We start from the raw sequence: 16441 nt of genomic DNA, 5'->3' as shown, positions 1-16441 counted from the left end.
TTTCTCTTTGGTTCCTGGGAGAACGCAAGCTGTAGAACACTACATTGATGTGGGTGATAATCTCCCTATATCTAGCGCCCCTTACCGCCTCTCCCCCGTTAAGAGAGAAGTACTAGATAAAATAATCGACGACATGTTGGCACAGGATATTATAGGACCCTCTAATAGTCCATGGTCGTCTCCTGTTATATTAATCCCAAAGAAAGACTCTGACGAGTCTCGTATGTGCATAGATTACCGCAAAATTAATTCAATAACTAGAAAGGATGCTTATCCTCTCCCCCGGATCGACGATATATTGGAGTCGATTCGAAACCCCAAATATATCACGACTTTAGACATGCGCAGTGGATATTGGCAGGTGCCACTGCACGAGCACCATAGGGACATTGCCGCGTTTGTAACCCATAGGGGTCTCTTTAGACCCAAGGTACTTATGTTCGGGTTAACTTGTGCCCCCGCAACCTTTCAAAGAATGGTTAATAACCTCTTTGTTGATTTAAGTAGTTCAGGAGTTTGCGCGTACCTGGACGAAATCATAATCGCGTCATCAACCTTCGACCAACATTTAGCCACGTTAGAAGAAGTCTTCCGTCGGTTGTTAAACGCCGGACTCTCCGTTAAGGCTTCAAAAACGCAGTTTTGTCAACAAGAGTGCCGTATTTTAGGGCACGTAGTAAATTATGACGGTATTAAAGTTGACCCTAGCAAGACGGAGTCTATGAAAAACTTCCCCACACCCAAAAACGTGCGTCAGTTACGTAGATTCTTAGGAATGGCGTCCTACTATAGGCGTTTCATTCAAAATTTTTCAAAAATAGCGAATCCTTTAAATACGTTATTACACAAAGACGTCAGGTGGAGTTGGGGACAGAATCAAGAGCTCGCCTTCAATGCGCTAAAATCACTTTTATCCGAGGCTCTTATCTTGAGCTCACCAGATTACAACCACTCGTTTATCATTCATTGTGACGCGTCCTTAGTTGGGCTTGGGGCGGTTCTGTCTCAAGTAATTGAAGGTAAACGACACGTCATTCACTATGCCAGTAGGTCACTCAGTACCGCTGAGCAGAATTATTCAACGACGGAAAGGGAATGTCTTGGAGTTTTATTTGCGGTGGAAAAGTTCCGTCCGTATATAGACGGCACTCATTTTGAAATATATACTGATCATAGCGCGCTGCGATGGCTCCATAAGGCCCCTGACCCTACCGGGAAATTCTCAAGGTGGAATAGCCGTCTCCAAGCGTACGATTTCACCATCAAACACGTACCCGGATAAGACAATATCGTCGCCGACGCTTTATCTCGCATTCCCGAGAATAATGATAATCCTTGCAACGTAGGTCAAGTATCGGCCATATCTGCCACGAATTCCAGTAAATTACCAGTTTTACTATACGATACGGATGAAATTATCACAACCCAATCACAAGATCCAACTTTAGGACCCCTAATTTCCTATTTGAACGACAATAACTTACCAAACGACCCTAAACTCAGGGCTTGGATTGAAAGGAACGCCCCATTATGCGAATTCCAGAATGAGATTCTGTATAAAGACACGGGAAAAACGGGTTCTAACCCTTATCGAATTTTGGTTCCGGATGCTTTAAAGCCAAGGATCCTCTACTTAAGCCATGATCTGCAATCCGCCGGTCATCTGGGCTCCAAGAAAACCATCGAGCGAATTCAAAGTCAGTTCGTCTGGGATGGAATGACGAAGGATATCCTACAATACTGTACTTCCTGTACCGTGTGCCAAAAGCACAAAATTCCACGCCAACTTCCGGCAGGCCTAATGCAGAGTAGTAACGTTGTTAACCCTTGGGATGTTATCTCACTCGACTTGAAAGGGCCATATCCTCGTAGCAAAAGGGGATATAAATATATCCTCGTAATTTCTGATTACCTCACCAAGTGGGTGGAAATCTTCCCACTCCGCGCCGCCACCACAAAACCCATTGTCCGACATCTTATCGACGATGTTTTCTCGCGATTCGGTCTACCGTCTGCGGTGGTCAGCGATAATGGAAAACAATTTACGGGTAGAATATTTGCCAGCGTGTTTCACAAGCTTGGTATCAAGCAAAGATTTACTTCCCTATATCACGCACAGGAAAACTTAACAGAAAGGTTCAATCAAACCATTGGAACCATGATTTCTTCTTTTGTCACGGACAATCATCAAGACTGGGACGAAGGGCTCAACCAATATGCTATGGCCATTCGTACCGCAGTTCAGGACTCCACGGGTTTTAGTCCCGCAGAATTAATGTTTGGTAGGGAGATTCGTACCGCGTACAGCGTTTTAACCCCTACAAATCCCGTCAATTATGTCTCTGACGATGCCGCAAATACCTACGGCCTCAAAGTCTTCCCAAAAGTACAAAAAGCTTTGGAGCAAGCATATGAGAACGTCAAAAAGGCCCAAATTAGGCAAAAGTCAAATTATGACAAACGTCATCGCGATTTTGAGATGGAGGAGGGCGAGCTAGTGCTCAAAAGAACTCACCATCTGTCCCATGCGGCTGAAAACTTTGCAGCCAAATTAGCCGAAAAATATGAAGGCCCTTATAAGATAAGCCAAAAGCTTAGCGCCCGTACCTATAGGTTAGAAACTGTAGATAGCAAGAAAGTCCTCTATGGAACTTATCACATTTCGCAATTAAAGCCATTCGTCGAGCGTAAGGATTTAAACCTTCAGGCTAGTGATTTTCATTCGTCCAGTTCTGACCCCACTGCGGTTCAGGATGATGAAGACGAGGTACCTGTTAAATATGGTGGTCGCACATTGCGTCCCAGGGATCCCTTAACTGGCAGAGTCAAATCATAGTATGAATGCTCTCCGTTTTGTTTTTGTATGATTGCGCAAGTTTGTTTTAGTTGGTGCACCTGTATATATTGAAATGGGTTCAGTTGCTGTTCCCCAATTCTAGATTTTTTTTAATTTCATGTCTTGGTCAGGGTCTTGATCACGCCCGTCCATTTAATTTTTTTTTATATTAACCCCAATAATTTTTTTTGTTGAGCTAGCTTATTAGTTTATGGCTATGCCTCTTATTCGTTCCTAGTGGCATTCTTGGGGTAGGTGGTAACGTTGGTCGCGATTGTAACGTTGGTCGCACGAGGACGTTCGACATTAAGTTGGGGAGGATTGTAACGCTAAATTATACAAATTCCAATTCGACACTTAAATTTCAAAATTCAACTACTTAAATTCAAACTCTCATTTAAATAATATTCTTCCTCTTCTCAAAAATCCACTTCACGCCTATTCAATGCTGGCCATTGTTCAGGCGTGTTAGCTGCTGTCAACCCTGGTGGTCCGAGAGATCTAGGAAAGTTACTGGCCAGGGCTTCCCTAACTCCCGTTCTAATCCCTTTTTCAAAAATCAGTCCCCCTGTATGGAAAGTTACCATTTCAACTAAAAGCAATGTATAGCAAATAAGAAAACCCCGACGTCATCGTTGGCGTCAACAACTTACCCAAAAACCGAAAGGGTAAAAAAGAAAAAGCGAAAGGACTCTCTCTCTCTCGCTCCTGACCCATCGGCCGAGATGGTTTGCTTGAACTTTAAAGCCACGACGAGTTAAAAAAAAACAAAATGGTTAAAAACTTATGTCGGGAACGCGAGTTCAAAAGTAGAAGAATATAAACTCCGATAAGGAGAAATCGCGCTGCAACGCGAAACCAACAAAACCCAGCAATGGGACGTGAAATAATCGCGCCCGAACTAATTAAGAACTAATTACCTTTCGTGTATCACGTGTGTGCGCGTGCCGCCGTACTTACGGACCCATCATTTGGGATCAACCCGACGAGGACACTAAAAGACGTCACTTCACGTAAAGTACAATTTAAGTTTAATTAATGTGGCTTGAGAAGCCTAAGTGTAATATCTTAAGTAATATCTTTAAGATCATTCCAATACATCTAATACAATGAGGCCTCAAACACTCCAAACAAAGAGTGCCCCTTTTCCTAAACTAAGAAGCGCTTCAAATTTTAGTTTTATGTATTTTGTTTATTAAGTGTAATATTTTTGTTTTATGATTCTTAATAATTCATTTATATTAAATATCAATTGAAATGGTAACTTCCCCATATTGACTATTTATTCGATATCCCATTAATTAATTTAACTGAAACCAAAGACACCCTGGATTCACTGGTCCAGTTTCTTCATTAGCACCACCTCCCAATAGTGAACAGGTAGGTCACCCGGACCAGATGGTTTCACAGCTATGTGTAACGATAGGGAATGAAAAGACAAAGATAAATTCCACGTTACATATGTTATCTACGAAATATGTTTGTATACTCAGGGTGACCACAAATAACCTTGTAATAGTTATAGGAAAATAGGAAATTTACAATTGATTTACAGGAAATTATAGGAGACTAGCTGTTACCCGCGGCATCGCTTGAGTGTAGTAAGAACTTCCATCAAGTATGGGTACATTTTACTGATTCGACTAATATTTTTGTAGCATCCTAGGAGCGAAGGCACTCGGCGTCGCCCATCAGCTCGTCGGGACATTTTTTATTACTTTACACGCAGACATTCTATGTATAAAGAAAGGCTTTTAAATATCTGGCCGCCATTTAAAATGATGGCAACAAATCGATCCCGAAAGACCATTCAGCCCGTCTATAGGTTAAAGGAAACCAGTGTAGTAAATATTTGTGAAATCGGTTGAAACTCGCGGACTTTCTTACAAAGAGAAGATTTGTTACATTTCTGGGCGCTATTTATGAAGATGGCGGCGGATTGGAAAAATCGTTCTTAGTACGCGCCTACTATTTACGAGTAACGTTCCTCCAAATTTTCAGCCTTCTGGGGCCAGCGGTTTGGGCTGGGCGACGATTATCAGTCAGTCTGTCAGTCAGTCAGGACCGGTCAGGACTTTGATTTATATAGATATAGATGTGTAATTAAAAAACAGGAAAAGACAAGAGAACTACTCTTGAAAAAAAAGCAAATATAGGTTGCAAATGCTTTGAAAGTAATAAAACAAGACTTACAAAGGAGCTATGGTTTAATTATAACCATAAGTTCGTAAGATATGTTACATAAATTTGTCACTGTTAACTGAGAGCTTGTCTCGAAGTGACGTAAATGAAGCGTCATAGATTCTCGTAAAGCGACGCCTGATGAGGCCCTGTCAAAGGCTTAGTACAGACTAAATAGGATGATGGAGTAGAAAATCGCGTGTAGTCAATTCTCGCGTCGTTCTCGAACTAGCTCTCATTAAGTCTCTAGCATTTTGAAATATTGGAAGTGTCATACTTATGGAACGTAATCTTAGAAACATATGCTATAAATTTAAAACATCTCAGACTTCCGTGACAAATATTTTTAGAGGCTTCCATAGCTTTGGTGATATATAACAAAACCAAAAGTGAGAGCGCACAAAATATCTACAATTTCAAAAAATAGGAAAATATAGGAAAATTATCGAAGTTATAGGAACTAATAGGAAGACATCCGAAAATAGGAAAAATTATAAAATACAGGAAATGTGGTCACCCAGCACAGGTGTATAGATTGTTTTTCTACACAGGTCTACGTAATAATTTTTTAGCCTAAGTCTTCGGAATCTATTTGTATTATTGCATCCACTGTGCTTTGCACGTGAAAACGACGGGAAGACAATTTGAGTTGGACTGGGCGTTGAAGCAATCAAGTTCAAACGCGGTAACTAATAAACGCGCAACACCACAAGACTTAAATGGAGCGCCTGCTTTTCAGTATACGTTTTAAAATACTAGTTTCTAAACAGTTTTAATTCATATTAAGACTGAAGTTACAGATATTAATAAAAACTGTCTTTGTACACAAAGACGCGAAAAAGTAAGAGATAAGTGTAGAAAATTAATTGTTTGAAGTAACAGATATTCAAATTTTCATTTTTGAAGACGTGATTATAAAACATCAATTATTTGAAAAAATTTCTTATCTTAGTTTTTTTCACCAAAATTTCAGAGAAACTGCCTTGATACTACTGTTTATTTTCGAGAAACATTTGCTTCGAGGAAGTTCAAATCATAATATTCGGATATCTGAAAAGTAGAGCTAGAAATATTTATTTTTATATTTTAAAATTGAAAATATTGCGAACCGCAAATTCCATTCGCCCTTTGACTGTGATGTAGTAATTAGAGTCAAAAGGATCTGTAGCTTGATTGTGATCTTTTGAGAGATATACAACACGTCAATTTTTAAAACCTCGAAAAATTCAAAATAAAGAAACACGTTTGTTAAGTTTTCATGCTTGTTTTATTCTGTCTTCTATCAACAATTTTCTGTCCATTTTATTGTCCTTATAGGCCCGAATACTCAAACTAACCCTAAATTTTAAAAAGAAAATAAAATGCATACGTTTTCTACTTTTAAAATGATGCACATGTTTAAGGATAAAATATTTTACTTAAGGAATTTTGGTGAAAAAAACTAAGATAAGAAATTTTTTCAAATAATTGATGTTTTATAATCACGTCTTCAAAAATGAAAATTTGAATATCTGTTACTTCAAACAATTAATTTTCAACACTTATCTCTTACTTTTTCGCGTCTTTGTGTACAAAGACAGTTTTTATTAATTACTTTAGAGTTGAAATACAGCAAAGGGGGTCTCCCCATCAACATGGGTTGATATGGATTAAAGATGCGCCTAAGCTCAAAGATGATTTGTCGAATGTTAAAGAGGTAGAGGACTTTATTGATAAAGTTATTTCTTGCGCTGGTAAATTGAACGATGATAATGGGGATTTGTTAACGTCTTTGCAAATGCACAAGCATACGACAACGTGTAAGAAAAAGGTAAATAACAGTTCAGTTTGTCGTTTTGGAATTGCATTTCCTCCCATGCCTAGAACTATTGTTTATGATCCGAGTTTAAGAGAACCCGGTACTCTTGACGAAGAACTGTAATGTAAGAGGAATTCCAAAAAATTGAATGAACTTTTGCAATCGAAAGAAAAGGAATTTTGGCTAGATAGTTTCGAGGAGTTGTTGGCAAAGTTGCGAATGAGTGAAGAGGAATATATTAAGGCAGTTACGTATGCCATAAAAAAGAAAGTTGTTTTATTGAAAAGACACCCTAAAGATACTAGGGTTAATCCGTACAACCCGTGCACTTTGCGCCTTTGGCAAGCGAATATGGACATTCAGTTTGTACTTGATCCTTACGCTCTGGTTATGTATATTGTGTCTTATATAGGAAAATCTCAGCGTGGCATGTCAATGCTTTTGCGTGAAGCTGCTAAACGAGCACAGTCAGATAAATGTACGGTAAAGCAAAAGTTGAAAGTGATAGCAAATCAGTTTTTGAATGCGCACGAGGTAAGCGCGCAAGAAGCGGCATATAGTGTTTTACAAATTCCAGTCTCTAGATGTAGTCGAGCCTGTATTTACGTTAATACAAATTTGCCCGAAAATCGAGTCCTTATTCTCAAAAGCAAAAGTGAGCTTGAACAGTTGTCAGAAGATAGTATGGACGTTTTCGCTTCTGGAATGTTGGACCATTATGTTCAAAGGCCAGATGATTTAGAGGCAGTAACGTTAGCTCAATTTGCGACGTGGTACGAGTTTTCCAAAAGTCGTAGAGTTGCGAAAACCCAAAGTCATATTGATGACAGTGAAAACCTTGAAGTTCAATGTGGTAAATGGTTGAAACTGAAAAATGATTCAGGTTTTATTAGAAAACGTGGTCATTCTAAAATTATGCGGTATCGGAGATTCAATTTAGTGAAAGAACCCGAACAGTATTATCGTGAGCAAATAATGTTGTTCTCGCCTTGGCGCGATGAGAGTAGGGACATTTTGACAAAGGATCTGAAATCAGAGTATGAACTTAAACTTGAGATTATAAAGGAATGTAGAAAAGAATTTAATAACGAAATTGACGAAGCGGCCATTGAACAGGCTGTCCGAGATTTCGAAAGTGAAGCTATTGAAGCTGATCTTACTAATATTCAGCCTGAATTGGAACATCGAAATGAAATAGATAGATCTTTAATTGTTGAAGATTCTGAATTTTTAATTAATACGGTTCAGGAGTCTATAGGAAATATTACCCGTGATATTCTTGATGGTAATGCGGAAAGAACTATTGCTCCGTCAGTGACGTTAGTCAATGATTCTGAGTACAATGTACTTGTTAGAATGCTGAATGTGAAACAAAAAGAAATATTTTATGAAGTTCTGCATCATTTAAAATGCAAGGAAACGCCTTTACGGCTATTTGTTACCGGTGGCGCTGGTGTTGGAAAAAGCTTTTTGATAAGTGCCATATTTGAAGCTGTTACTAGATTTTACAATAAGCAGCCAGGGTCTAATCCCTCGGAAGTTAAAGTTTTGCGATGCGCACCTACGGGCAAGGCTGCCTTTAATATAGGTGGCGCTACTTTGCATAGTACCTTTTGTCTACCGGTTAGTCAATTTGCCGGGAATATTTCCAGGCTAGAAAGTGAAACTCTTCACAATTGTAGATTGGTGTATGGTCAAGTGAAATTGGTAATTATTGACGAAATATCAATGGTTGGAGCCAAGGTTTTTAACCGAGTTAACGCGAGATTGCAAGAGATAATGGGTTGTCCAGATTATTTCGGTGGTGTATCTGTACTGTTAGTTAGAGATTTTAACCAACTTAGACCAGTGCGCGATCATTTCGCTTTTCAAGGTCAAAGTGATACTGACAATCCCTATGCGGCGTTAATTGGTAACCCAATATGGGAAGAATTCCAGTTTGCAGAGCTTGAAGAAATTATGAGGCAAAAAGATGACAAAAGATTTGCGGAAGCTTTGAACAGAATGGCTGTGGGAAGTATGAATCAGGATGATATTGACTTTTTTGTAAGTTTAGAAGTGAATAGAGAGCGTGTACCGCCAAAAGAAGCGATACATCTTTTCCCTACTAACGTTGAAGTGAACCAATTTAACGAAGAGATGCTTTTAAACATGAATACGGAAAAGTCTATTTCCGTTTCAGTAGATGTTGTAAATGGTGATCTTACTAGCGAAGTTAGAAATAACATTCTTTCTCAAGTTCAAAAGTTGGCAACGTCTGATACGTATGGTCTGCCTGAAGAATTAAGGCTCGCTTGTGGCGCCAGATACATGATGACTAACAATGTTGATACGTCTGACGGACTTACAAATGAGGCAACAGGTTGGTTAAGAAAAATAGAGTACGGCAAAAATAGGCTGGGTGAACAAATTCCGTTTAGGGTATGGATTGAGTTTGCTGATGCTAATGTTGGAAAGTTGTTGAGACAAAAGAGTCATGGGTTATACGAGCAGAATAACTTTAACAGGATTTGGACTCCTGTCGAGAAAGTTACTAAGGCATTCAGTAGAAAATGGAGGCAAAATAATGTTTCGGTCTCTAGGAAACAGTTTCCTTTGGTCATTTCTGAGGCTATTACGATACACAAGAGTCAAGGTGATACGTATTCGTCTGTAGTAGTGCATTGTAATCAAAGAAAGAAATTAGAGAGAGCTCATTTATACGTTGCTTGTAGTAGAGCGAGAAACGCCTCTGGTTTGTATATTGAGGGTAAATTTCAAGTTTCAAATGCGCCTAAAAACAAACAAGTTGAATTGGAACTTAAAAGATTACGAGATACGAAGAGTATTGCGTTACCGTTCTTGAACGAACCGGTTTATATTTATGTTCACAATGTGCAGTCGTTAAACGCACATTTGGAAGATATTTTAGCAGACACCGTAATAAGAAATGCCCAGTTATTATGCTTTGTTGAAACGTGGAAGAAAGAAAATGATGAGTTTCATGTGCCATCCTTTAGGGAAGTGGGTGGTATTTATTTGCCAAGAACGGCACGTAGAATTGCATTTGGTTCTTCCATTTATTTAAAAGATACACCAGAAAATGTAGTTAAAGATTTGAATAATAGGGTTTTACGAACCGATAGACCTTTCAGAAATTCGCATGTGGAACGTTGCTGGTTGGATGTTTCCATTGAAAGTGAACCGATGACTGTTGTTTTGTTGTACAAATCGCCTGGAGCGAGTTTGAGATCAGTTTTTGAGGATTTTAACCCTTTATTCGATATTAGATATGATGCCTCTATTCCGACAGTTGTTGTGGGAGATTTTAACATAATTTTTTTTAAAAGCAAAACCGCGTTGAAAATGTTCTTGGATTCGTTTGATATGATTCTTATGCCTGGTCTTGAAGAGAAAGTATCAACTGACTATCATTGCCAGTTAGATTTAGCGTTCGGAAACAAGCTTTTCCGTGAGAGATACAAAGCGTGTTACAGAGAGACGTACTATTCATATCATAAAGGTATATGTTTTTTTAAAAGGGAATAGTTTTGGTGATAGTTTCATCTGCGAAAGCCCTGTAAAGTCAACTGATATGTTGTTTTCTGATATGTGTGTTTATTAAAAAGGTTATGGCGTCGTATAAAAAACTGTAGTTGTTGGTGAAAGTCCTAACCCTAGAAGCTTTGTATGATTACCCGAAAGGGTAGGAAGTCCTGGTCCTAGAGCCCTTGTATAATTACCCGAAAGGGTAGGAAGTCCTGGTCCTAGAGGCCTTGTATTATCAGCCGTAATGATTGGTTGATAGAAATCCTAGCTCTAGGAGCTTTGTAAAGTTGTAAGTGTTTTTTTCTGATATGTGTCATTATCAGAAATTGTGGCGTCTTATATTAAGCCTAAATTGTCGGCGGAAGTCCTATAATGAAAGAAAGTGAAAATGTCCTGGTCCTAGAGACCTTGTATAATTACTTGAAAGGGTAGGAAGTCCTGGTCCTAGAGGCCTTGTATAATTACCCGAAAGGGTAGGAAGTCCTGGTCCTAGAGGCCTTGTATAATTACCCGAAAGGGTAGGAAGTCCTGGTCCTAGAGGCCTTGTATTATCAGCCGTAATGATTGGTTGATAGATATCCTAGCTCTAGGAGCTTTGTAAAGTTGTAAGTGTGGTTTTCTGATATGTGTGATTATCAGAAATTGTGGCGTTCCATAATGAAAGAAAGTGAAAATGTACCAAATTGAAAACGTATGAAATTGAAAACTTGTGAAATTGAAAACTTATGACCCGAAAGGGTTGCTCAAAATGGTATTTGTACCTTTAAGAGAGAAAAACACATGACCCGAAGGGTTTCTCAAAATGGTATTTGCACCATTAAGAGAGAAAAACTTATGACCCGAAAGGGTTTCTCAAAATGGTATATGCACCATTAAGAGAGAAAAACTTATGACCCGAAAGGGTTTCTCAAAATGTTATATGAAGCAGAGAGAGAGAGAGAGAGAGAGAGTTGGTAGTGTTACCTTTAATAGACAATTGGCAAGTATAAGGTAAAATCACGTTTGACCCACGCAGTTTATAAGATCTATCACTATTGTAGAGAGAGAGGCAGAATTGCTAGTGGTATCACAATTGACAGAGTTTACAGGATTTATTACCATTGTAGAAAAGGATCGAAATGATGAATTACATTTTAGATCTCTGTGACGCAAGGAATCGCACCGTAAAAAATGATCGTAAGCAAGTATTTGAAAATTGTTGGGGTAAGATTGCATAATGTATCATGGCTTTTCACTAATTGCATTATCTACAGTTCGCTTACCATTCACGGATGTTCAGTTTTCGGTTCTACTTCCAATATGTGTAATCCTGATTCGTTCTAGCGACGGGAGCATATAGGAAATGTACTGATCCTACTGAATGGTCGTTAGTCATCCCCTCTCTCGTAGTTAATCGTACAATGACATAGCTAACCAAATCGATTACGATTTTGGTTTTCAAGGTAAATTTCAATTATGCTTAACCATGTAGGTGAATTGTTTTTCGCTTAATTTCTATCTTTATATCCATTTTGTTTTTCAAGCTAGAAATTGGTGAAAAATATCTAAACCTTTAATTGTAGACAAAACTCCCGAGTTGGTGAAGATGTGCGTTATTGCATCCATTCTTAGAAAGGGTAAATGGTGTCATTGAAAACCTGTTTCTCAATTAATAAACTCCATTCTTTACAAGGTTTGTTCTAAACGTTTGAAAGCCTAATGAAGCATTACGTTTATCAATCTCTCCACATACGTGAAATTCTGGAGACGTCTTTCATTCTCTGGACAATCGTTAAAGTCTACTGAGCCTTTCATTTCGAAAAAGCATCGCAATCTTTTAATACGACGTTGTGTATTGAAAACAATTATGATAATGTTAAATGTTGATATATGTTAATGGTTTTTTCCCATGTGGGTTTTCCCAGAATCTTTTTTTCCCACGTACAAGTGGGTTTTTTTTATTCAAATTAACTTTTAAGTAGATTTACTTGTTGATCGTTGTAATGTAAGTTAGAGAAAGGGAGCATTTAAATATGATATACTGTATAAAAGAAATGACAAGTGTTATGTAGAGTTCGGGGGTTTATATCCCAGGTGTGACACACTGATGCAGGCTTTTCACGGATAAAGTTGGATTTCCAAGGTTGGTGAATCCTAGAACTTCCGTGGGAATAACCTACAGGTGGTGTTATCATACGGGATATGATACTCTATATTAGGTGTGATTCACAGATGTGGGTTTTTCACGGATAAAGTTGGATTTCCAAGGTTGGTGAATCCTAGAGTTTCCGTGGAATTACCTATATAGGGTGATATCACACGGATGGTGATACTCTACATTGCAAAATATTAAATACTTCGTCGCTAAGTTTGATGTTTCAGAATCCAGCTGTGATACACAGATGCGGGCACTTCACGGATAAAGTTGGATTACCAAGGTTGGTGAATCCTAGAAATTTCGTGAAAATGCCAACATATAGTGATATCACAGGGGATATGATTCACGATGTTATTGTTAGGTTTAGAGAAGTCAGCGCTTAAATAAAATGTTTATGAGTTGAAAATGGACGTCTTAATTACCGTGGTAAACACTGAGCAGTAGGCCTATATAAAAATGTAACCCTTATGTTAAATAACCTTGAAAATTATTTGAGGAACGTTTTAAGACGTCTTAAGAAAGGAAATAAAGTATTCTCGTGTAGACAACCATAGCTGCTAAACCGCAATAGTAGTCTTTCCATTCCAATAATAGTTTCTCTGCTGCTTGGCTGGCCTTTTGTGTTGTCGGTATGTAAAAATAACACACCTGGAAATTTATCGGACTCAAGTAGTTATTTTTAGTAAAATTCCTAGCCGTGGACTAAATAACCTTCAGCGATACTCGAACATAATAGTTGTTACGCCTATTTCTAATATCGCGTGAGGCCTAATTGAAATTTCAAGTGAGAGTAAATAATTTTCACCTCAAGTTTCACTCGAGAGATGGCGTTTTATACGGCTACCCCCAGAAAATCGTGGTTGTCTGCTCGTTAATTGTCACTTCCGCGTTTTTTCGTTAAGCCTAACCCAGGGAAGTGGATCTAGACCCTAATCGGGTAAGAGGGGTACGCTTCAATTTAAACGTCAATATCAGCAAAGTTTGAGAAGATAATATGTATAACTTTACTTTAAACGATTTAACTATTATTAATGTTAATTATTGAAGATAAAAATAATTAAAAATAATATTAAATCATTGCCTCCTATATATCAAGGCCCGTGCGTGTGATATATTTCATTCATTGCCTCCTATATCTATCAAGGCCCGCGCATTGCGATATATTTTTCAAAACAAGAACCAAAATGGGAAGCTCCTCTCAGAAACATAATAATATCTTTTCTCTGTATATGAAATGAAAATATGGATAATATTGCGCTCCTTCTTTAATGGTATTAATCCTTGCCTGTCTATTAATATTTTACGTAGGAGTAACTTCTTAGCGAAGTCTAGAGAGGATAAACATAAGCGAGATTGTTTCAGAAAAAAAATACCTCTTCCACTAATGGGTTTATACTCCTTGTTACTGTTGTATAGAGTAATCATGATAAATGTTTTTGTGTCCGTAAAATTGCCTATCCGTTGATATACATCAATTATCCAGAAATCGTTTTGTTCATGTATTCTGATGTAATTTATTCAGCAAAAACAAAATTTATTATGTATAAAGCTATACATATTCAATGTGTATCATGAAATTAAAATTTACAAATATTTAAGAAGTGAAAGAAAATATTCAAATTACAATTAAGTCTGAATTGACTTACAAAAATAAAATAAATTTTAAGGAGGAGATAACAAATCTTATAGAAACTTATATATATTCGTTTAGTTGAAAATGTCCTTATCAGATTCGGGTTGACTAGCATTTACTTCTTTAACGGTATGCGGTGATGTTTGGTCATCATAGTTTTTCGTGGTTTCCTCTCGATTTTCGTTGACGTCAGTTTTTTCAAGTTCAATTGTAGTAGGTGGTCGAGGAGTAGTGTCTTTCGTGACTATAGGGACATTTATCTCTTGAGACTATAAAAAATACAAATATTACAAAACGTTTTTTTGTTATCATGCTTGCAAATTTATAAAATTAAATTTCATGTTTATCGTGTTACCAGATTTTTAGATTTATCCAGGGAAAAACGCCTTTCTATTGAATCTATAATTGATTCATCAAATTCTTCGATGTCATCATCATCATCATCATCATCATCTTCCATGTGGTGTGAATATTTCTGCTGCGCAGAGCTTGTTGGCTGAGATTGACTTTGTTGAGTTGATGATGTTGAGTCGGATTGACTTAGTGGATGAGATGGCGTTCTTTTTTTACTATATGGTGCAGTTCGATTTTCCTGTCTTTTGCTGGAAGCCACATTTATTTCACAGTTGGATTTATAATGACCCCATTCTTTGCAAACGAAGCACTGGACATCTTTTAAAGGCTGTGGCGACGATATTTCTTTGAGTTCATTTTCTCCATATTGAGACTTGAAAATACGGCAAAGTTGAAGTTCAGTTAGTGGTTGCGCTTGCGTCAAGGTGAATCGTTTTGTACGAAAGTGAATGCTTGCTCCAAGACCAAAGAGGGTAATTGTCCCTAAGGAAAACAATGTTTCCACGGAACTAACAAGAACTTTGTGGTTGTGTAAGGTTTTATCATCTATTTGTATATTGGCCAATGTCACGCCAATACAAGACTCTACGTCTTCAACCGATTTAATGCTGTCATTTAGCCTTAGAAAAGGCGCATCGGCCAAATGTTCCCATAATTTTATAGGCATTCTTGAAAAATATCGATCGGTACGAATAAGGCTATCGCATATGGTTTTCCCACGACCAACTTTAACTTTAACTACATACGGTGGTTTTTCTGCTCTACAAGGAATATAGAATAATATAAATAACCTTTTCGTTTCGATACTAAATTTTAACATAAGAAAATAATATATATATTATTATCTTATGATTTAAAAAAAAATAATCTTTTCTGGGGTGACTCTAATATTATTATGATTGAAATGAAAATTATTTACCGAATTAGGTAAGCCATAATTTAGGAACCACAGTTTTTTGTACTTCCTAGCTGAAACGGATGAAAACTGAATCTGTGAAAAACAGTTACTGTTAACCTGTACTCTGCTATCTTGTTTCTCAATAACCGGCGTCTTGAACTTGGAAGCACTAATTTTAAGACACTAACTTCTGGCAGCGCGAAACGCAAGTGTTTCGAGGGTACAGAATTTTCAATTTTTTATTTTACTGAAAAAGTATTTTTTTATTTAAACCTACTCACTAATAGACATGTTTTATGACGTTTTTTTAAAACCTTACGACTTAAATAATACAGAAAGATTAAGGACATGCATTTCCCAGTTTAAAAAAGTTGGCAGAATATTTTTTATTTGCGGCTTTGAGAAAAACGTAAAGGTTTTTTATTGGTTATTACTGAATTTAAAGCAACAGCGATCATTATGTTTTTTGTTTGGTTTTTTTAACTATAGATAGTTTACACACGTGGAGGGTTCATACCATGTACACCAGGATTCCGGGCTACCTGCAGAACAAAAGCAGACGGGTTTTTTTCATCCAGCTAGCCTGCCCTCCTGGTGTAAATGGTATGAATCCTACTTGTGTGTAAACTATCTATTGTTTAAACATAGCCTATCACCACGTAAAGTAAAATTATTTATTTAAAAAGTATAAAATGAATTTCAGTTCTAAGATGGCAGAATGGTGTAAAAAAGCATCATTGAAATTCTTTTCATACTTGAAACTAGGAGTAATGGAGCCGTGTTTAAGCGATTTATAAGGATGATTGATATAAACCAGATTGTCATATGTTTTGATAATACTACAGTTTCCACTCATCGCTCCATGTTTTTTTACTAAGAGTAATGTAATTGTAGAATAATCTAAAACAGTATTTTAAAAATGACTAACGGACAGGATCGATACGCGCATTTTTCAAAACAACAACCAAAATGGGAAGCGCCTCTCAGAAACATAATAATTTCTTTTCTCTGTATATGAAATGAAAATATGGATAATATTGCGCTCCTTCTTTAATGGTATCCTTGCCTGTCTATTA

General features: G+C 37.3%; 1 long non-coding RNA gene across 4 annotated transcripts; it reads left to right on the top strand.

Moving 5' to 3' along the window:
* Positions 1-11159: 11159 nt before the first annotated feature.
* LOC149587338 (uncharacterized) lies at positions 11160-12225 on the top strand. 4 transcript variants are annotated; one of them, XR_016380282.1, is made up of 5 exons: positions 11162-11322; positions 11384-11519; positions 11597-11785; positions 11867-11959; positions 12016-12225. It is a non-coding gene; the product is annotated as an uncharacterized LOC149587338 (long non-coding RNA). The 4 variants fall into 4 exon arrangements; XR_016380283.1 differs by having other exon boundaries at positions 11160-11519; positions 11871-11959; XR_016380284.1 differs by having other exon boundaries at positions 11161-11519; positions 11906-11959.
* Positions 12226-16441: the final 4216 nt, after the last annotated feature.

Source organism: Phalangium opilio, unplaced genomic scaffold, assembly GCF_054372755.1.
Source record: "Phalangium opilio isolate 3A_F unplaced genomic scaffold, DU_Popi_V2 ptg001170l_1, whole genome shotgun sequence".
NCBI lineage: Eukaryota > Metazoa > Arthropoda > Arachnida > Opiliones > Phalangiidae > Phalangium > Phalangium opilio.
Note: the sequence above shows the minus strand (reverse complement) of the source record. Positions and strands in the feature narration are given on the sequence as shown.